Source organism: Diceros bicornis, chromosome 5, assembly GCF_020826845.1.
Source record: "Diceros bicornis minor isolate mBicDic1 chromosome 5, mDicBic1.mat.cur, whole genome shotgun sequence".
Classification (NCBI taxonomy): Eukaryota; Metazoa; Chordata; class Mammalia; order Perissodactyla; family Rhinocerotidae; genus Diceros; species Diceros bicornis.
Window position 1 is genome coordinate 76,623,000 of NC_080744.1, and position 23,029 is coordinate 76,646,028.

General features: G+C 38.0%; 1 long non-coding RNA gene across 1 annotated transcript; it reads right to left on the reverse strand.

Annotated features, from left to right (window-relative positions):
* Window positions 1–1,004: 1,004 nt before the first annotated feature.
* Window positions 1,005–8,649, reverse strand: LOC131406362 (uncharacterized). Its single transcript, XR_009220116.1, has 3 exons — window positions 8,472–8,649; window positions 7,565–7,665; window positions 1,005–1,333 (listed from the first exon to the last, which is right to left on the reverse strand). It is a non-coding gene; the product is annotated as an uncharacterized LOC131406362 (long non-coding RNA).
* Between the last annotated feature and the right edge of the window lie 14,380 nt (window positions 8,650–23,029).

Here is a 23,029-nt window from a genome sequence, read left to right on the forward strand (position 1 = left end):
TCTGATGGCTCAATTACAGTGCCAGCTAGAGGGTAATATGTTGCAGTGATATGGCAAGGTTTTTCAAGAAGCTGTAAATGCTTGGAATTAGCGTGATATATATGGTACTGTTTCTCTGATATCCAGGATTCATGAGTTCAGGAAGCAGGGGTGGAAATAGGAGGGGCACCTCATTATTGTTCCTAGTGCCTACTAGCAATATTTTTTGCTTCCTATTCCTGTGAATTTATGCTCTGCTGACATAGGTCTTAGTTCCGAAGGAAGGAATGCTTTCATCAGGAGATGAAACAGTGATTCCCCTGAACTGGAAGTTAAGACTGCCACCTCACCACATTGGGCTCCTCATGCCTCTGAATCAACAGGCAAGGAAGGGATTTACTGTGCTACCTGGAGTGACTGATTCTAAGGTCAGAGAACCCATAGCTGAATAGTAGTTAAAGCAGAAAAAATGGATTTATTCAGGAATAATGTTATAGGAGAAAAGGGACCTCAGTATAGACCTCAAATACAGCATGGGCAAGTGGGAATTTATAGCCAAGGAGCCTGGTAGGGGTCATTGTTTGGAAAATTACTAACAGGAAACATCAAGCATAAGGGGATATCTGGGTAAATCAATCTACAAGGATTCTTGGTGAAGACAGGCCAGGCTTATCAGTCATCACCTGGAGGATGGTGAAGGATTAGAAAGCCAATTAGATATCAAGGGTGATCATATAAGGACAATGAGTGACTCTTGCCGAACTGACTTAGCATAGTTCTTGCTAAGGATTTACAAGAAATGCACAGATGGGCCTAGAAGAAGGTTCAGGAGACTGACTAGTTTAGTCAAACAAAGAATCATTGTCAGTATCTCTGCTTCTTCAGGGAAATAAGAGACAATCTTCTTTCCTTTGAATAATATAAGTCCATTTCTTCTTCAGTCATTCTTTGTTTGTAAAAGACCAGCAGAATCATCTGTTGAGACCAGGTAGTAGAGGGTATGTGCTGGATGGTGCTAGCTGTCAGGTATTTAAGAAGGGGGAGTTTCTATGAAAGTAAAATAAAAACAAAAGATTAATTTAAAAAACCCAGTTTTTGATTCCAGAGGGCAGTCGGTGAAGAATATTTCTAGATATTGGGCTCAAAATATCTTTAGAGGGTGGAGTGGGGATAGCAGTGGCATTCAATTTCTTTCTTGGTTTGAAGTTTGAATGTCTGTGGTGATGGCATCAGGTGTTCTGGCGAACTTTCTGAGCGGCCCACACAACAACTGAGAAGGTGGTTGACCACACATGACCTGTTGTGGTTGTTTCCTTGATGTTTATATCAAGTCATCTAGCTTCAACCTGTAAGCCTTCAGGAACAGAGTAGATTTAGTTTCAGTAATTCCATATCAGAAGGGAGAAAAATTAGAGATGTTAATTTGGAAAGTTTTAGCCAGATATTGCAGGATCTGGAATAATTCAGAACTTGTCAAAAACTAGCAACACATATAGGGAGGAAACCACAAGGGTATGCCACAGTTTTCCATTGAAATGATTTTTCTCTCTAGTCTCCATCATTTCTATCAAAGAGAATCAAATCAGATTAATTTGTTCGCAAAATAAGTCTAGTGCCATTAAAGTTGACCTGATTATTTACATAAGTGCAGCAAGATTAGTGATAGGCCACATAATTCTCTTGAGTTTTCTTTGTTGGGACTTTACATAAAGAATCTCAGATTGGACTTTTCAAAGCCTTTTGAGGCTAGGGAGCCAAGCCAAGAGCTTGCCAGCAGATTTTTTCTGCAATACTTATAAATTCAGGTGAATTCCTCTGTTCTCATTGTCCCCTAAATATCCTGAGCTTCCTCAGCCTGCCAAGAAGTTATCTTTCTCAGTTTACTCAGCCCCATGAATCTAATTCTTGTTCTACTTGATCTTGGGCTAGCAGTTTTATGAATCCATCCGTTTTTTCATTACTTCTTAAAATTCTTACTCAATCCAGAGGCACATTCTCAAAGTTTCAAGTAATATGATCATAGATCTTTCATGCTCTTTGCTGATTGTAAACGCTTTCAGACAAGAATCATAGTCTAACAATAACTATGTGTGAATGGCAAATGACTTAAAATGGCCTTGGTTAAAGTCTGATGAAAGTTTATTTGATAAGGAAAATCAGTTATTTATGCACCATGTTAACATTTTAATAAAATAACTGGACAACAAATGTATCAACAAATTTTTATGAACTTCATACTATTTCTGCAATACCTATATTAGTAACACATATTCCCACTCACATAACCTATGAAGGTTTATCATCACATTTTATTTGATAATACATCCAATGTAATTCAACATGCTAAATAAATCTAATGAATTTAGCATCTCCTTTTTACAAGGAGAGACAAATCCTTTGAGATTTTCCAGGGGTCCTTTGGAAAAATCTCAATGTTAGTTTGAGGTCAAAAACCTACATTTATAATTTGATTTTGGAAAGTTGTCAAAAATATAAAAATGTTTGAACATTTGAATAAATAAGATCACTGTAGAATAATACTTATTCATTTAACCAAAGTGACATTCAAAAGACTTCAAAGGCAAATATAGAAAGTTACATAGTTGTAAAACATCTAGCTCTTTTAATATTGAAAAAGACTCACTTATCTTAAGTAAGCAAAGACCTGATAAAGACAACAGGAAGCACAGAAAATTATTTTAAGACACACAATCTTGGCATTTCAGGCAGAATACTTAAACAGCAAAGAAAAAAACTTTTCTACAATTTCTTAATGGCAAACTAATAATCTAAGAAAACTTTGTTGTTTTAGTAAGCGGAGAACTTTCTTCTGCTTTTGTCTTTCTTGTAAACAAATTTATCCAGTTTTTGTGAGCTTTGACCACACAAGGTAACATTCATTTTCCAAGATTACTTTTCCCCCACAAACCTTCTATAACTTTTTAAATTTAATATCTATTCAATATTTGTCTTACCTTTCCCTCTTTTTCATTCAGGAATAAGCAATCCTTCCACATTAGGACAGAATTATTGTCGTCTTCTCTTTACACAAATACATCTTTCATATATTTCTTTATCAAAAACAAGTCTTACTTTCCTTGCATACATAGGATTTTTTCTTTATCCTTACATTCCCCATATTAGAAGTTATTTTTCTTTACACTTACTAGCCTAGTAGGTTCATTTACATATATTGATCAGAATTTTTAATCAATAGTGTCAGTGTTTTACAGAGAAAACTAGGATGTAAGAAATTGTTAACTGGCACATACTATCATTCTGTAGCAAATTGATGAATATATAATTTAACAATTTTCTAGAGGCATATGCTTTTTCAGTTATTAATGTTTCAATAGTTTATCTTATTAGGAAAATATATAAATATTCAATGAATTACCATTATTTAACTTTATTTAGTATAGCTTCAATGTTTAAAGTCAACAAAAAGTTCTGTGGAACCATTTTCAAGGATATATTAAACATAATCATTGTTGAAAAGTTTAGTTCTAAATTTTTATGCCACTGGCATCTATTTAATTCACTTGTTCTTAACAATTACATGTGAATTAGTCATGATAATTTCAAATCTAGGAATCATCCTAAGCTATTTTTACTTGTTGAAAATTAGGCAAGTATCAAAAAAATCTTAGAAGCCAAGAACATAAAATGTTAAACATATGACTCTTCCTTCTATTTTCTTTTAAATTTAGTCCTGTACTTGACATACATTAAGCAACTCATTTTTTTTAATTTATTTTTTCCCCCAAAGCCACAGTAGATAGCTGTACATCATAGCTGCACATCCTTCTAGTTAAGCAACTCATGTTTAATGTACCTTTATTTCTTAGGTTGGGTTTATAGTTTTATAATCTTAAACACCTAGTAGAGACAGCAGAAGAGTGTTTGAGTACAAAATCTAAGTAGAAAAAGCTATTAGGTTATATTCAACACTGACAACTATGAGGAAAACATGCCTGTTTTTATTTTGTTAACAATTTTAAAAATTAGCTTTATTTACCAAAGATATCCAATGTAAAGGAGACTTTATCATCTGCAGGTAGGAACTGTCACATATTAATAACATACGTACATATATACATAACGAAACATACATATTTAGAGACAGCTGCAAACAGAGATATTAAAGCTTTCATTCTAAAATTTTAGTCCTGATTCAATAAAACATAGTAATACAATCTCACAGGTTTATCTTCACTTTATATTTTCATCTAAATTGTGTTTCTGGCAAATGGGACAAGTTAAAGACACCTATTTAGCAATATTTGTGGAGGAGACTGTTAATCTTTTCTTTCGCCCTGACAGGTAATCTGATGGAGGCTATGATTGTTGCTTTTTGGATCTCATAGTCCCTTGTGAGACCTCAATGGAGGCCAGGGGCTCTAAAGTTCAAGTGACAGTAGGGAGCTAAGGGGTTTCAGTGAGAAGGAGAAAGGCTGGCAGGGTTGACAGAGATGGAGGATTTAAGGGTTTGAAGGGGGACATACCAAAGTATTCAAGGGAACTAGAGGGAAGATCCAAAGCAGTAAGCGGAGGTAGGAGGAGCAGAGGTGATGTGAAGGGAGAGGTTTTAGAGGAGCCCTTTGGCATCTCATGTTTCTCAAAGAGTACTTTGAAATTCCAAATGATTCTTAGTAAAATCATGCCAACAAGAAAAAAAAGAAAAGGTGGCAGAATATATAGTCAGCAGGGGTTCAAGAAGGGGATTTTCAGTCCACGGACTATCTCCGATGTCCTTAACTAATTGTGCCTTTATAGTTGAGAAACCTAGCACTCCAGTAGCTTCTCTTTGTCTGGGACTGTAACCCAGCTTCTAGAGGATACTCAAATTCCTATTAATCAAAATCAAGTCCTACCAGCTTCAAGGGACGTTTGTCTGGACCAACAGTTTAGGAGTCAAATTTACCAAAAGATCCCCAATCAATCATTAAGGAGTGAAGACAGAGTCTTCAAGGTGCACACTTAGGGTCCTAGGTGTGGGGTCTGGGGGTCCAATATTGAATCTGATCTATCTGAGTTGGGGCATTATAACTGTCAAAGAAAAACCAGAGTTTGAAAGGGGTAAAACCAGATTTTATTCAATACTACAACAACAGGGGAAAATATATCTCAGTATGGAAACAAGTTTAATTCTGAACACAATGTGGGCAACTGGTAATTTACAGCCAGAGAGCCTGGTGAATTTGAGTGGATGGAAAATTGCTAAAAGGAAACATCAAGAGTAAGAGGTATTCTAGCTAAACTGACAAACAGGATTCTTGCTGAAGACAGGCCAGCTGATCAGACATCACCTGGTGGGTGGTGAAGGATGAGAATCCTGACTAAATATTGAGGGTGATCAGACATGAAGGATGAGAGACCCTTGTTAAACTAACTAAGTGGGTACATGCTAAGGACTTTACAGGCACATGCACAGATGTTCCTAGGAGAAGGTTCAGGATATTGACTAATGTTTGGTGAATCAAAGAATCTCTGTCACAACCAAAGAGAAATTGGACAACTACTCAAAATCCAAGGTATTTAAGTGTATGTTTGGAATACAGAGTTTTCCTTAGGGTGTCTTAGTATAAACATACTCTGTGATTAACATCAACGGGAAACTATAACAACTCGATACAAGCAACACTGGTAATGGCCAGATCCTTCAGAAATGAAGGTTTAAGTCACCACACCAAGTAAAGAACCAAGAACCCCTGAGGTGCTTGCTGAGCCAAAGGAATACAGAATGGTTAGTAGTAGAATATAGTTATAAATACCACATACAATCATGTGACCATAGTTTATAGAAAGGAGTATAATTGTCATAAATATTTTCTCCTTATTTTGTTATGAATACTTTTGTGTTTGTATGTGTGTATATACACACATGTGTGTATGTATATATAAAACAGCCTTTTATCCTATCCACTCTTATTTCCTTAACTGTTCAATTGAGATGTGCTGACTTTATATAATAGTATTTAAGTATTTCTAATTTTACATTATCCCTCAAGGAATTTACCTTCTCTTCTGGGAATTGGTTAGTGTGTTTTTGGTAGTATGCAGGACCATTTTATCATGTTAGGCAGAATTAGGACCTTGTCATTGTCTTTAGTTGAAGATGAAGTATGGTTGAAAGGGATGAGTATAGGTATAAAGTTGACAAGGGGTGGACTTTTGATGGTTAATTTTGTGTGTCTACTTGACAGGATTAAGAGAAGTCCAGATAGCTGGCCAAACATTATGTCGGAGTGTGTCTGTGAGGATTATCTGGAAGGGATTAATCTTTAATTCAGTAAACTGAGTAAAGAGATCCACCCTTAGCAATGTGGGAGAGCATCATCCACTTGAAATAAAGGGCCACCATGGAACAAAAAAGCAAAGGAAGGGAAAATTCCTTCTCCTTTCCTCGAGCTTGGTTGTCCATCTTTTCCTGTCCTTGACATCAGAGATCCTGATCTCGGGCCTTTGAACTCTGAGACTTACACCAAGGGCCCCTCATTTTCAGGCCTTTGGCGTGGGACTAGGAGTTACACATGGTCTTTCCTGGTTCTCAGACCTTTGGACTCAGATTGAATTATACTACTGGCTTTCCTGGTTCTCCAGTTAGCAGATGGCATAAGGTGGGTCTTTTGTCCTCAATACAATTCCTGTAATAAATCTCCTATATTTAGCTATATATCTATATATCTATTTATCTACCTTCTATGTATACATATGTATATCCTATATACACATATATATACACACACATGCATATATCCTCATATATATATCCACTGGTGTCTGTGTGTTATATATTATACATGGGCTCAACAACATTGACTTCTACTCACCAAGGCCAAACGCCCAATCTGCCAGCAGATAGCAGCAACACTGAGTTCCTGATATGGCTTCCTCTTCCCTAGACTTTATCTCCTGATGACCTAGAGGTCTTAGTTCCAGAGGAAATTAAGACTGCCACTTGGCCGTACTGAGTTCCTCACATCTGTGGATCAACAGGCAAAGAGTGGAGTCATTGTGCTGCCTGTTATGATTTCTTCTAACTAGTGTCAAAGAAAAACCAGCTAGAAAGTAGTTGAGGCTGAAAAACTTATTTATTTGAGACTATTTTAATTAGGGAAAAGAGAATTTAGTACAGAATTTCTCTCAGTTCCAAATACAGCATGGGCACACGGCAATTTATAACAAAGTTGCCTGGTTGGGGTCAGTGAATGTGATAGTACTAAGGGGAAACATCAAGGGTAACAGGTATTCTGGCTAAATTCATCTAAAAGGAATTTTGCTGAAGACAGGCCATTATGGTCAGACGTTATCTGGTGAATGGCGGAGGATGATAAACCTAATTAGAGTGATCAGATATGGAGAATGAGGGACTCTCATAAACTGACTTAGTAGGGTTCTTGCTAAAGGCTTTACAATGAAGTGCACGGGTAGGCCTAGCAGAAGGTTCAGGAGCCTGAATAAAGTTTGGTCAGCATGGATCTTTGACAGTCCCCCATGTTGTTCAAGATAAGAGGAAACATTCTTATCTTAAATATAATTAAAATTAAGTTAAAAAATACAATTCCATTTTTTGTTTAGTTACCTTTTATTCATTAAAGACCTGCTGAATCATCTGTTGAGACCAGGGGGTAGAGCATATTTGCTGGATTATGCCAGCCATCAGTGTTTAATGAAGGGGAGTTTCTATGAAATTAAAAGAAAGACAAAGATTAATGTTAAAAACCCAGTTTCTTATTCCAGAGGGCAGTCAGTCAAGATTTCAAGATGTTGTGCTTACAGCATTTTAAGTAGAGGAATGACAACAGCAGTGCCTGTCTAATGGATTTCCTGGTTTGTAGTTTCAATGAATGTGGTGATGACATCAGGAGCTCAGATTAACTTTCTGAGTTTCCCATTCAACAAAAGACATGAGGTTTCTCATACATGATCTGGTGTAGTGATTTCCTTGACCTTTATATCAGCTTACAGGGGTTTGGGAAAAGGGCCATTTTAAAATCCAATAATTCCAAGTCAGAAGAGAGAAAAATTGGAAACGGTAATTTGGAGACCTCGGAAGAAACTGGAATAATTGAGGATTTGTCAAGGACTGGCAAAATGTTCAAGGTGGGACTAAAAAGAGTCCATTATAATTTTCCATTGAAACATGATTTTTTTCTCTCTAAAGCCTCCGTCATTTCTATCAGAGATAATCAAAGTAAGATTAATTTGTTTGCAAAATATGCATAGTCTCACAAAACTGGTCTTATTACTTACATTGCTGTAGCAAGAATAGACATTGACCACATAGGTCTCTGAGTTTGCTTTGCTAGAACTTTTCAAAAGGAATCTCATATTGGACCTTTCAAAGCTGCTCAAGGCTAGGAAGTCAAGAACTTGCCTCCAGAGTTTTTACTGCAAAATCTATAGATTTGTGTGAATTTTTCTCTTCTCAAAGACCTTATAAGGTCCTGACGTTCCTGGCATGCCAGGAGGTAACCTTCCTCACTTACCTGTAAGGCAGTCAATCCTATAAGCCAGATGTGGGCCGGTTTTCCAGGAGAATTGGCTCCTTAAAATCACCCTTAGCTCCTTAAAGCTGTCTGGTCATCTGATTCCATCCACATCATTGTCTAATATAACATTCCCAATAAAAGCCTTGGTAATATACCCAATGTTTCTAATTGTGTTCTGTTACAAGAAGAAGAGATTCTTATGAACTTATGCAAATAACTGTAGTGCCAAAATATGAGAATATTCACTAAGAGTTTTTGAATTCTGGAAGAACCAGATTGGGAGAAAAAGCAATTGTTGCATCTTTGTTCACAAAAGTATACTTTACTAAATTGCTAGAAGTTACTAGCTATATGAGAATAAGTTTTCCTTAAATTTAGAAAAAATAAACAAGAATGTTTCAAACCAAAAATTATAAAAAATCATTATCATCCACATCAGTTCATATAGCCCCTTAGAGCTAACCCTTGCTCTACTTGATCTGGGTTTAGCAGCTTTAGTAACTCATCAGCTTCTGATTCCCTCTGGAAATTCTAACTAATTCCTGAAGGATTGTCTCAAAGTTATTCAAGTGAGGCCATCACGGAGCATTCCTGTCTGCTGCTGATTGTAAACACTTTCAGAAGAGAATCAAAGCAAAACAGTATTTGTCTATGAATGATAAATGACTTAACATGGCCATTGTTAAAGTTCTGAAGATAATACATTGAATAAAAACATAGGTATTACTGTGGCATACAATATTTTAACATAATAACCAGACAACGTAGATATTGACAGATTTTTAGGAAATTCATACAATTTCTGTAATACTTGTGTTAGTAGCATATATCTACACACTTATAACCTAAGAAGGTTATCATCACTAATTGTTTGAAATGGTCATATAAGTGATTATATACCAATACATGGGCTGTGGCCATTGGTATGATTTGTTGGTCAGAGACTTGAAAGAAACATGATCATAAAATTGTTGAAAATGAAATTTGGGGGAAAAGTATGTGGAAAGATCTCTCTCCTTGGGCAAAATAACATGAAGATATTTGTCCCAGGTGAATGGCCACAAAAGGTTACTCAGCAGAAGAAGAAGTGAAAAACCAATTGGATAGGATGAGATGTCAGAGGATACCAGTCAGCATCTTTTCCAAGCCACCCCTGTCATTGCCCAAAGAGCTCATGAACTAAATGACCATGGTGGCAGGGATGGAGGTTATGCATGGGCCCAACAACACTGACTTCCACTCACCAAAGCTGAGATCCCAATCAACCAGCAGCAGACAGCAACACTAAGTTCCTGATATGGCACTAAGTGTTCAGCCATCTACCTGGGGGCGGGTTGATTACACCAGATTGCTTCCATCATGGAAGCAGCAGTGTTTTCTCCTTGCTGCAATACATTTTGCCTCTGGATACCAATTTGCCTTCCCAGCAGGCAATGTGTCAACAAAACAACTATCTATTTACCTACAGAATGCCTTATCCACTGTCAAACAATACCATACAGCATTGTTTCAGATCAAGGGCCTATGCACATGTAATTCACTATGTTAGCATGTTCCTCATCATTCTGAAGAAATTAGCTCCACAGAATGGTAGATGGGCCCATAAGACTCAATTACAGAGCCAGCTAGGTGGCAAGGTGTTGCAGGGCTGTAATAAGGTTCTCCTGGAGGCTATATACGCTCTGAATCAGCATCTAATATATGGTGCTTTTATGTTATATCCAGGATTCATGGGTCCAGGAATCAAGGGATGGGAATGGGAGTGGGATCATTTTTTCTTCCTATTTCTTTGACTTTAGGTTCTGATGACCTAGAGTTCTTGTTCCAGAGGAAGAAATGTTTCTACCATAACAGAAAACAATGATTCCCCTGAATGGAAGTTAAGATGTCTACCTGGCCACATTAGGCTCCTCATGCCTGTGAATCAACATACTAGGAAGGACATTTGGGTGCTGGCTAGGGTGATTGTTTCTGACTATTGTAAGAGAAAATTCATAGATGAAAAATAGTTAAAGTGGTAAAAGCAGATTAATTCAGGACTATTTTAATATGGTAAAAGAATCTTCCTTACTGAACCAGGATCAATTCTGAAGACAGCATGTGCTAGTCAAAATTTAGAGGCAAGAAGCCTGAGGGGCTCAGTGGATGGAAAATTACTAGCCATAAACACGAAATATAAGGGAATTTTGGCTAAACGTCATTGCTGAAGACAGGCCACGCTTACCAGACATCACCTGGTGGATGGTAGAAAATGAGAAACTTAATTAAATATTGAGGGTAATCAGACATGGAGGATGAGATACCTTTGTTAAACTGATTTATCAGGATTCTTGCTAAGAATTTTAGAAGGAAGCGCACAGATGGCCCTTGGAGAAAGTTCATGAGCTTAACATTTGGTGAAGCAAAGGATCTATATCACTACCAAAGGGGAATTGTACAACTACTCTACAATTGAGGTAAGGGAGAGTATGTCTGGAACACAGGATATCCCTTAGGGTTTCTTTTAGTATTACCATTCCCTGTGATTAAAGTTAACAGAAAATTACATCACCTCAACCAATCAGTAGTAATGACCTAGACCCTTGAGGAATGAATGATTCAGTAACCCCACCATATAAAGATTCTCTACCACTACTGTGTTTCTCATGAAGTAAGCAATTCATTCTTATTATATATTTTTGTTCTTAGGTTGAATTTATAGTTTTGTAATCTTAAACTTCTACAGAGATAACATAAGGTTGTTTGTCTACTAAACCTAGATTAGAAAAAATTTATATGTCCGCATTAAATTTAATGCTGACAACTTAGAAGAAATGCCTGTTTTTATTTACCAACAACTTTAAAACCCAGCTTTATTTAGTAAAGTTTATCCCAGGTATTGTAAACTTAAAATAATAAATACATTTCTATATTTCCAAGAGTTTACACAATGTTATAAACCATTATGACCTCAATAAAGTTACTGGGAAAAAAAAGAGTTTAGAAATGCTTAATTTATAAATGTGCTCATTTATCTCCAAGTCAATTTGAATAGAATGCTTTTAAGAGATTTTATAAATTAATTTGGTAATATCACCCAGGTGTAGAAAATGTCATATGTACATAACATACAGGCATGTATATGTACACACATACAAAAACATACAGACAGATGCAAGCAGAGATTTTATAGCTTTCATTCTAAAATTTGGCCATTAAACAATCAAACATAGTGATACAATCTCACTGATTTATCTCCACTTACATTTTCATGTGGACTGTTCTGGGAAATGGGACAAGTTAAGGTTACCTGTTTACCAATATCTATGGTGGAGACTGTTAACATTTTCTTTTGCCCTGGCATGTAATCTGATGGAGGCTGCAGACTAAATTCTAAGCCAGTAACTCAGGATATATCAAGAAGCTGTCTTGATGTCTCCAAAACCCATCTGAGTGGTCAAAACATCCAATTCTTTTTCCAAATAGTTTTTACTTCTCTTTTCAGCTTGAGGTGATTGCCTTCGGGAGTCCCTTACTCTCTTGAAAGCCCTCAATGGAGGGTAAGGGGCATAAAGCTCAAGTGACTGTAGGAAGCTAAGGGACTGAATTGGAAAGGGAAAATTCTGGCACGGTAGACAGAGGGACGGAAGAGGTAAGGATTTGAAGGGAAACATATAAAAGGATTCAAGGGAACTGAAGGGAAGATCCAAAGCAGTAAAGGAGGAAGCAGGAGCAGCTGTGATGCCAGGGAAGAGGATTAAAGAGCCAGTTTGGGAAGATTTTCAGTCTCCCAAGAGGCCACTGAAGTTCTAAATTATCCTTAGAAAAATCATACTGAAAAGAAGGAAGAAGCAAGAGTTGGTAGAGCATATAGTCAGTAGGTGTTCAAGAAGGAAGTTTTCAGTCCACTGAGAAGCTCCCATTTTCTTAACTAATGGTACCTTTATAATTATGAACAGAAAATCTTGGGATTCTAACCCAGCTTCTGCTTGCCTGGGACTCTAACCCAGCCTCTTAAAAACTGAGAACCCTAGCACTCTAATCTAGCCTCTCTCTGTTTGGGACTCTAACCTATATTCTAGAGTATAATCAACATTTTAGGAATTAAAATCAGCCAATACCAGATTCAAGAGACATTTGTGTCATACAATGGTTTTGGAGTCAGACTCGCCAAAGGATCCTCAATCAATCAGTCAGAAGTGAGGACAAAAGTCTTGAAAGGTGCATGCTTAGGATCCTGGGTGAGGCATCTGGAGTTCTAATGATGAATCTGATCCCAAGCAAGTTGCAGCACCATAACTGTCAAAGATAAACCAGCGATACACAACAGTTAAAGCAGGAAAAAAACAGGGTTTTTTCAGGATTATTGCAATAGGGGAAAAGAGATCTCATATAGAACAGGGCTCAGTTCCAAATACAGCATGGACAAGTTGTATTTTATAGCTAAGGAGCCTGTCGGTGGTCAGTGGATGGAAAATTACTAGACAGTAACATGAAGTGTAAGACAATTTGGGCTAAACTGAGCTAACAGGATTCTTGCTGAAGACAGTGCACACTTACCAGACATCACTTGGTGTATGGTGAAAAATGAGAAACCTGACTGGATATTGAGGGTGATAAAATGTAGACGATGATGGACACTTGCTATACTGGTTAGCACGGTTCTTGCTAAGAATTTTACAAGAAATTGCAGATGTGCCTAGGAGAAGTTTCAGGAGACTGGCTGAAGTTGGGTGAAGTAAAAAAATCGTTGTCACAACTAAAGGTAAATTAGAGAACTACTCTACCATGGAGGTAAGGAAGAGTAGAGCTGGCATACAGGAGATTCCTTACTGTTTCTCTTAGTATTACAATGCCCTGTGATTAAGGTCAATGGAAAACTACAACAAAGCAATCCAAGCAGGACTAGTAATGACCTATACCCTTCAGGAATAAAAGTTTGAGTCACTCAACCAGCTAAGAAACCAAGACTAGCTGAAGTGCTTGCTGAGGCAAACGGAATACAGAATTTGTAGCAGAACAAGGTGGTTATAAATACCAGTGACCAGAAAAGCTGCTAGTGGGCTGGCCCCATGGCTTAGCAGTTAAGTGCACGCTCCGCTACTGGCGGCCCGGGTTCGGATCCCGGGCGCGCACCAACGCACCGCTTCTCCGGCCATGCTGAGGCCAAGTCCCACATACAGCAACTAGAAGGATGTGCAACTATGACATACAACTATCTACTGGGGCTTTGGGGGAAAAAAAAGGAGGAGGATTGGCAATAGATGTTAGCTCAGAGCTGGTCTTCCTCAGCAAAAGAGGAGGATTACCATGGATGTTAGCTCAGGGCTGCTCTTCCTCACGAAAAAAAAAAAAAAAAAAGGAAAGAAAAGCTGCTAGTTTTGGGCTGAGCATAAGAGAAGGCCCTACAACAGGTCCAGCATGATGTGCAAGCTGTTTTGCCATTTGAGCCATATATCTCAGGAAAAACTGTGGTTCTGAAAGTGTCACTGACAGATAGGGATTTTGTTTGGAGCATTTGTCAGCCTCTTGACCTGCTACTGTGCCTACTAGAGACTGAATACTTGACCATGGGCCACCAAGTTACCATGCAACTAGAGCTTCCCATCATTAACTGGGTGTTATGTAACTGACCAAGTCATAAAATTGGGAGTGCACTGAAATACTGCATCGTGAAATAAAAGTGGTATATATGTGATTCGGCCAGTACACGACCCAAAGGCACAAAGAATTACATAAATTGGCCCAAATGCCCATGGTCCTTAATCCTGCTACACTTTCCTCTCTCTCTCTGCTTACACCTACCACATAATGCAGAGCTGCCTATGAACAGCTGACAGAAGAAAAAAGATATGAGGCTGTTTACAGATGGTTCTGCACCACATGCAGACACCACCCAAAAGTGAAGAGCTGCAGCACTATAGCCTAACTCTGGAACATCTTGAAGGACCGTAATGAAGGGTTTTCCTCTCAGTGGTGTAATCTCAGACAAGGCATTTGATCATTCTCTTTTCTTAGAAGGAGAAATGGCCAAACATACAATTCTATATTGGTTCATAGGCTGTGATCAATGGTACTGCTTGATGGTCAGGGACTTGAAAGAAACATAATTATAAAATTAGTGACAATAAAATTTGGGGAAAAGTCATGTTAATAGACCTCTCTCAATGGACAAAATAACCTGAAGATATTTGTGTCCGTATGAATGGTCAACAAAGGATGACATCAGCAGAGGAGGATTTGAATAATCAAGTTCACAGTATGACCCATTCTTGGTATACTAGTCAGCTTTTTACCCCAGTCACATCTGTCTTTGCCCAATGGGCTCATGAACAACATGGCCATGGTGGCAGAGATGAAGGCTATGCATAAGCTCAACATTAACTTCCACACACCAAGGCTGAGTCCCCAATCTGCCAGCAGCAAAGAACAATGCTAAATTCCTGATATAAATTCCTGACCATCCCTGAGATAGTCAGCCAGCTATCTGGTGGCAGATTGATTACATTGTCCATTATAAAAGGAGCAGACTTTCCACCCTACTGGAATACACTCTTTACTCTGGATATGGATTTACCTTCCCTGTATGCAATGTTTCCAACAAAACAGGCATCTGTGCACTTACAGAAGGCTTTCTGCTCTGTCATGATATACCATTCAGAAATGTTTAGATAAAGGAACTCACTTCACCAAAAGAAGGGTGGCACGCATCATGGCAGAGTGTCTCTCCCCTCTAAGTTACCACCAGTAGAACAGCCATAGACTGACAAAAGGCTCTGTGCTTGAGAGATCCATACATCTATATATCTGAAATTGAGTGGACTGGATCTCCTGGAGGCGGTGCAACCAGGAGAACAGTTGTGGCAGCTCCTGAGACTGGAGGCTCCAGGAACTGTGGCTGCACCTGCAATCAGAGGACCCAGGAACCACGACAATACCTGTGACCCAGCCCACTCCCTCTGCCACAGTGGCAGCGCCTTCAACTCTGGCCCTCCTAGCAGCAGGGGCTGCATCCAATGCCCCAATATGCCCAGCAGTGGTGGCAGTGCTCATGGCCTGAGGTTCCAGAAATTGTGCTGGCACCAAAGACCAGAGGCTGCAGGAATGCAGTGGCACCTATGACTCAGCCCTTCCCGCTCCCCCAGCAGTGTTGTGTGGCACCCATGACCTGAAGTTTCAGGAACCACAGTGGTGCCCACAAACCAATCCCTACCCCTTCCCCCAGAGGTGGCACCTCTGACACTCGCCCTTCCAAAAATGAAGGATGCATATAAGACCCCAGGAACCCAGCATTGGTGGCGGTGTCCATCACCTGAGGTGCAAGAAACCGTGTTGGCATCTGAGACCAGAGGCTTCAGGAACACCAGCAGTGCTCACAATCCAGGTAGCCCTCTCCCATGGCTGGCAGTGCCACCCATGACCCCAGTCCACCTGACAGCAGTGGTGAAACCCACAAACTCAGCACCCCTGGCAGTAGCAGTGCCAGAACCTCCAGAAAACCTGGGAGCAGCAGTGCAGATGGCACACACAGCAGCAGTGCCTGAGCCCTTGGAGAACCCACAGAGAATCAGGTAACAGCAACTGTGGAGCCCCCGACCTTGGTTTCCCCCAAGCTGTAGTGGCACCTGCAACTTCTGCTCCCACATCCATAGCAGCAATGCCTGCAGACCCAACAAATTTGGATGTAGTAGAGGTGCATGTGACTCTGGCTCCCACCCCACTCTCCCTCTTCCCCTACCACAGAGGGGGAAACTACAAGCCAGGAGACCCTGGAAGCAGCAGAGGTGGTTGCCAGCCCTGTGACCCCAGTGGTGACACCCACAACTGAAGCAACATTGCAAGCAGCAAGGCACCAGAAACCTCAGAGGCACAAGCAGCAAAATGAAGGGACTGATGCCATCTCTGGCAGAGGTAGTGGAGGGTGGAAAGTGCAGACTCACAAACAACCAGAAGCAGTTCAGAATCAAAGTAAACAAAGCCTTACTCAATTGAGTGAGGCATCTGCTACACCAAATACACCGACAGAGGAATAATTCTTAAAGCACCATGAAAAACTACAGTAACACAGTATCACCAAAAAAAAAAAAAAAAAAGACAATCCTCGAGAAACCAAACGAAGTCATGGAAGACTGCAACATAACTGACAGAGAATTCAAAACAGCATAGAATTAAAACTACAATGAGATATCACATCATGCCTGTCAGAATGGGTATTATTAAAAAGTGAAGAGAGGGGCTGGCCCAGTGGTGTAGCAGTTGAGTTAGTGCGTTCCGCTTCAGCAGCCTAGGGTTTGCAAGTTCGGATCCTGGGCATGGACATACTCACCGCCCATCAAGCCATGCTGGGGTGGTGTCCCACATAGAAGAACTAGAAGGATCTACAACTAGGATACACAGCTATGTACTGGGGCTTTGGGGAGAAAAAAGAAAAGAGGAAGATTGGCAACAGATGTTAGCTCAGGGCCAGTCTTCCTAAAAACACAACAAAACAAACAAACAAAAAAACCAAAAAAAAAAAGTGAAGAGATGACAAGTGTTGGACAGGATGTGGAGAAAAGGGAATCCTTGTATACCACTGGTGGGAATGTGAATCGGTGCAACCACTATGGAAAACAGTATGGAAATTTCTCAAAAAATTAAAAATAGAAATACCATAGGATCTAGCTATTCCACTTCTGGGTATTTATTCAAAGGACACAAAAACACTAGTTCAAAAAGATGTATGCACCCTTCTGTTCATTGCAGCATTATTCACAATAGCCAAGACTTGAAAGCAACCTGAGTGCCCATCAATGGATGAATGGATAAAAAAGATGTGACATATATATATATATATATATATATATATATATATATATATATATATATATAATGGAATACTATTCAACTATAAAAAAGATGAAATCTTGCCATTTGTGACAATATGGATGGACCTTGAGGGTATTATGCTAAACTAAATAAGTCAGATGGAGAAAGACAATTACCAATTGATTTCACTCATAGATGGAAGATAAACAAACACACACACAGATACACAGAACAGATTAGTGGTTACCAGAGGGGAAGGATGTGGGAGGAAGACGAAAGGGGTAAAAATGGCACATGTGTTTGGTGATGGACGGGCAACTAGACTTTTGGTGGAGAACATGATGCAGTCTATAGAGAAGGTGAAATATAATGATGTATACCTAAAATTTCTATACTGCTGTAAACCAATGTTACCTCAATAAAAAAATAAATAAAATCATAAGTGGTTGTGAACTTTAAAAAACATAAAAAATAAAAAGTGAATTTACAAAACTAAAAAAAAAGGAAAAAAAAAAAGAAATGTAGCAATGTGCTCATGGAATTCCCTGATCATGTTCTCCATGTTCCCCAACAGTCCTGAGAAGCTGGCTTGATAGAATGGTAGAAAAGCCTTAAGAAGTATCAGCTACATAGCCAGTTAGGTGGGCATACGTTGCAGGGCTATATCAAGGTTCTCCAGTAGACTGTGTATGGATGGAATCAGCATTCAATATATGGTGCTGTGTTTTTTATATCCAGGATCTATGCATGAGAAACCCAGGGGTTCAAAAGGGAGTGGTACCCTTTTGCTTCTTGTTTGCCTGAATTTATGAAATGTACTGACTCAGAGGTCTTAGCTCCAGAAAAAGAAATGCTTCCACTTGGAGTCAAAACAGTGATTCTCCTAAAAGGAAGTTAGACAGTGACTTGGCCACATTGGGCTCCTCATACCCCTGAATGAACGTGCAAGGAAGGAAGTTTGAGTGTTGACCAGGCTGATTGTTTCCGACAACAGTCAGAAAAACCCATAGCCAGACAATAGTTAAAGTAGTAAAATAGATTTACTTAGGACAATTGTAATAGAGGAAAAGAGTACTCAGTATTGAATGGGATCAATTCTGAAGAAGCATGGGTGAGTAGAAATCCACAGCGAAAATGCCTGAGGGTCTCAGTGGATGGAAAATTACCAGGAGGAAACATGAAATGTAAGGGAATTTTGGCTAAACGTCTTAACAGGATTCTTGCTGAAGACAGGCCAGGCTTACCAGACATCACTTGGTAGATGGTGGAGGGTGAGAAACATGATTAACTATTGACCGTAATCAAACTGACTAAGCAGGGTTCTTGCTAAGAATTTAACAAGCACGTGCAGAGGTGAGATTTGGAAAAGGTTCAGGAGTCTGACTAAACTTTGATTAAGCTAGGAATATTACTCTGTCCCTCTTATTGTTGAAAGTAATGAAAAGACATTCTTCTTTCTTTAGAAGAATATAATCCAATTTTTGCTCAATCATCTTCTGTTCATTAAGGACCTGCTGATTCATCTGTTGATATTTGGTAGTAGAGGGTATGCTTTATTGTACTAGCAGCCATCAGGCACTTAATGAGGGTGAGTTTCTATGAAAATAACATAAAAACAAAGAAAAAAACTGGGTTAATGGTTTTTAATGTTAAAAACCCAGTTTCTGGTTCCAGAGGGCAGTCAGTCAAGATGATTTCTTGATGTTGGGCTGAAAGCATCTTTAGATGGTTGGTGCTGACAGCAGTGGTGATCCATTGGATTTCCTAGTTGGCAGTTTTAATGTCTGTATTGTTGGCACTGGGTTTTCCAGTGAACTTTCTGAGCGGCCCACATAGTAACAGACATGAAACTTACCCATATGTAATCTGTTGTGGTGATTTCTCTGAGGTTTATATCAAGCCAATTATCTTCAACTTGCAGAGCCATGAAAGAAGGGCAGTTATAGTTCTCAATGATTCCAAGTCAGAAGGAAGAAAAATTTGAAATGTTAATTTGGAGAGTTCTAGTCATATATTGACAGAAACTAGAAGAATTCAGGCTTTGGCTTGGACCGGCAAAAGGTGCAAGGCAGATTCCAAAAGTGTATATTACAGTTTCCACTGAAACATAATTTCTTTCTCTACAGTTGCCACCATTCAATCAAAGATAAGCAAAGTAAGACTAATTTTGGTTGTAAAATGTTTAATATCATTAAATGTGGTCTGATTATTTACATATGTACAGCAAGAAGAGTGATTGGTAATGTAGGTCTCTTTAGTTCCAGCTTTGCTGGAACTTTTCATAAGGACTCTCAGATTGGACTTTTCAAAGCCTCTCACAGCTAGGAAGCCAAGCAAAGGCCTGACACCCAATTTAACCTATAATACCTATAGACTGGGTGAATTTCTCTTTTCTAGAGGTTCCAAGAATATCCTGAGATTCCTGGGCTTGCCAGGTAGTGACCTTCCTTACTGACCTGTAAGGTGGGAAACCCAACGAGACAGCTACAGGCTGATTTTTCCAAGAGGGGAGTGTTATAAGCACTGGCTCATTAAAGTCAAACTTAGTTCCTTTAATCTGTCTGATCATATATGATTCCATGCACATCATTCTCAAATATGACATTCCAGTTAAAGCCTTGGTAATACAACCAATGTTTCCAATTGTGTTCTGTAACAAGGAGAGCAGATTCTTATTGAAATTATGAAAATAAAAATATTGCCATAAAGTAAGAATACTCACTAAGAGTTTTTGAATTCTGGAGGAATCAGTTACGGAGAAAATAGGAATTGTTTCATCGTTGTTCACAAAGGTATATTTTACCAAAACACTATAACTTACATGTAGCTTAGGCGAAAAAACTCCCTTCTATATGGAAATAAAAGTACTTTTAAAAACAGTGAAGTTTAAATAAAATTTATAAAAATTATAATTGTCCTATCAGTTCATTCATCCCCCTGTACTAATTTGTTCTACTAGATCTTGGGTTAGTATTTTCATGAATCCATGAGCTTCTTCATTACTTCTGGAAATTCTTACACAGTCCAGAGGTGTGGTCTCACAGTTTTACAAGTGTTACCATCATGTAGCATTCTTGCCTGTAGGTGTTTGTAAACACTTTTGGAGAAGAATCAAAACAAAACAATAACTGTCTGTTAATGTTAATGACTAATGACTTAAAAAGGCCACGGTGAAAGTTCAGATGAGAGTTCATTTAATAAGAAAAAGTAGTTATTTTTGTCATATACAACATATAAACATAACTGCACAATGAGGGTATTGACACATTTCTGTGAAATTCATACAATTTCCAGAATACCTGTATGAGTAACATATATCCACACACACATAATCTAAAAAGGTTTATTATAATTTTCTATTTGTCAATGCTTCTCATGTAATTTAACAGATCAAATACATATAATTAGTTTAGCAGCTCCATTTTACAAAGTGAGAGGCCAGTCCTTTGAGAATATCCAGGGGTCCTCTGGCAAATCTCAAAGTTAGTTTGAGGACAAAAAGGCTCCATTTAGAATTTGATTTGGGGAAGGTGTCTAAAATGTCAAAATATTTGAACACTTGACTAAACAGGCTCACAGAACATCCATTTAACTAAACTGACAACTGAAATATTTCAAAGGCAAATAAAGAATTTACACAGCTGTAAAACTTCTAGTTACTTTAATATTGAGAGGACTCAGTTTTCTTAAGTAATCAGTGACTTGACAAAACATAAAGCACAGGAAATTATTTTAAGACACAAAATATTGATTTCCCAGGCAGAATACCAAATAGGAAAAGGAAAACTTAATTTTTTATTAAGAGCATACCAATAATCTTGTAAAAACTTTGCTTTTGTAGTAGAGAGAGAGAGCCTAATTCTAATTTTGCATCACTCTACTATTAATTCTAGGCTAACTTATAAAAGTTATCTTATAAATGAATTCATCCCAATCTTGATCAGGTTTGACCACACAAGATAAGATTCCTTTTCCATGATTCCTCTCCCACAATCCCTATACAACTTTTTTTCTAATATCCATTCAGTTTTTTTCTTACTCTTGTCCTCTTTCTCAATCTGGAAGAATCATTCATTATACTTTAGGAAAAAATTCTCCTTTTCCCTCTAGAAAAACATCCCTTCATACCTTTCCTTATCAAAAAGATGCCTTATCTTCCTGTATTAGAGGTTTTTTTCTTTACCTGTATTAAGCCTAGTAATTTCATTTAAATATATAGTTAGAGTTTTTAGCCAATGGTCTCCTTTCTTTTACAGAGAAAACTAGAAAGCAAGCAGCTGTTAACTCGATGGCACATACTATCATTCTGTAGCAAATCTGTGAATACATTATTTAATAATTTTCTAGAGGCATATGACTTTTTCATAGTACACTTTCTCACATTTAAAATAGAAAAAAATATATTTGACTTTTCTATACCATTAAAATTAAGGTACCAAAAGTAGATAAACACATTCAGCAGCTAATGTTTCAATATTTTATCTTATTTTGAAATGATCTCTATATTCAAAGATTATCCTTCTTTACCTTAAGTTAGTATAGCTTTATAGTTTTAAGGTACCAAAAAGGTTTGTGAAATTATTTTTAAATAGACATATTATTAAATAGAATTATTGTAAAACATATTATAAAACAAATGAAAACATTATAAAACAATTATTGAAATGTTATAAATTTTATAAACTGACTTGATTTGAACACAAAACTTGAAACCATAAAACTCATCAAAGTCAGCATAGTGAGTAAGGTCCATGACATCAATCTTGGCATGACATTTTGTACTGACACTGAAAGCAAAGAGAACAAAAGAAAAATAATCAAGCAAAACTCCTTCCAACTAAAAAGCTTCTGCACAAGAAAGAAAACCATCAACAAAGTGGAAAGTAATTGGACAAAATATTTACAAATCATATATCTGATGGGGGTTAATATCCAAAATATATAAATAACTGATACAACTCAGTAGCAAAAAAAAAATCAAATAATCTGATTAAAAAATAGTCAGAGAAATTCAATAGACTTATTTCCAAGGAAGATATACAAGTGGCTAACAGATAGATGAAAAGGTGCTCAACACCACAAATCATTAGGAAAATACAAGTCAAAACCACAGTGAGAAATAACCTCACACCTATTAGAAGGGATGTCATACATGAGATGGAAAACTGGACAGCCACATGCGAAAGAATGAAATCCATGTTATCTTACACCTTACACAAAAATTAACTCAAAATGGATTAAAGACTTGAACATAACACCTGAAACCATAAAAATGATAAATGAAAACATAGATAGTAAGCTTCTTAACATTGTTCTTGGTAATGACTTTTTGGATCTTATTCCAAAAGCAAAGGCAACAAAAGCATAAATAAACAAGTGGGGGGCCAGCCTGGTGGTGTAGTGGTTAACTTTGCACGCTCTGCTTCGGTGGCTTGGGGTTTGCGGGCTCGGATCTCAGGCTCATACCTAAACACTGCTCCTCAAGTCATGCTGTGGTGGCCTCCCACACACAAAATAGAGGAAGATTGGCATGGATGTTAGCTCAGGGACCATCTTCCTCAAGGAAAAAGAGGAAGATTGGCAACAGATGTTAGCTCAGGGCCAATCTTCCTCACCAATAAATAAATTAATTAATAAAAAAATAAACAAATGGTACTAAATCAAACTGAAAAGCTTATGCACATGAAAGAAAATCATCAAAAAAATAAAGAAGAAACCTAAGGAATGGAAGGAAATACTTGCAAATGATACATCTGATAAGGGCTTAA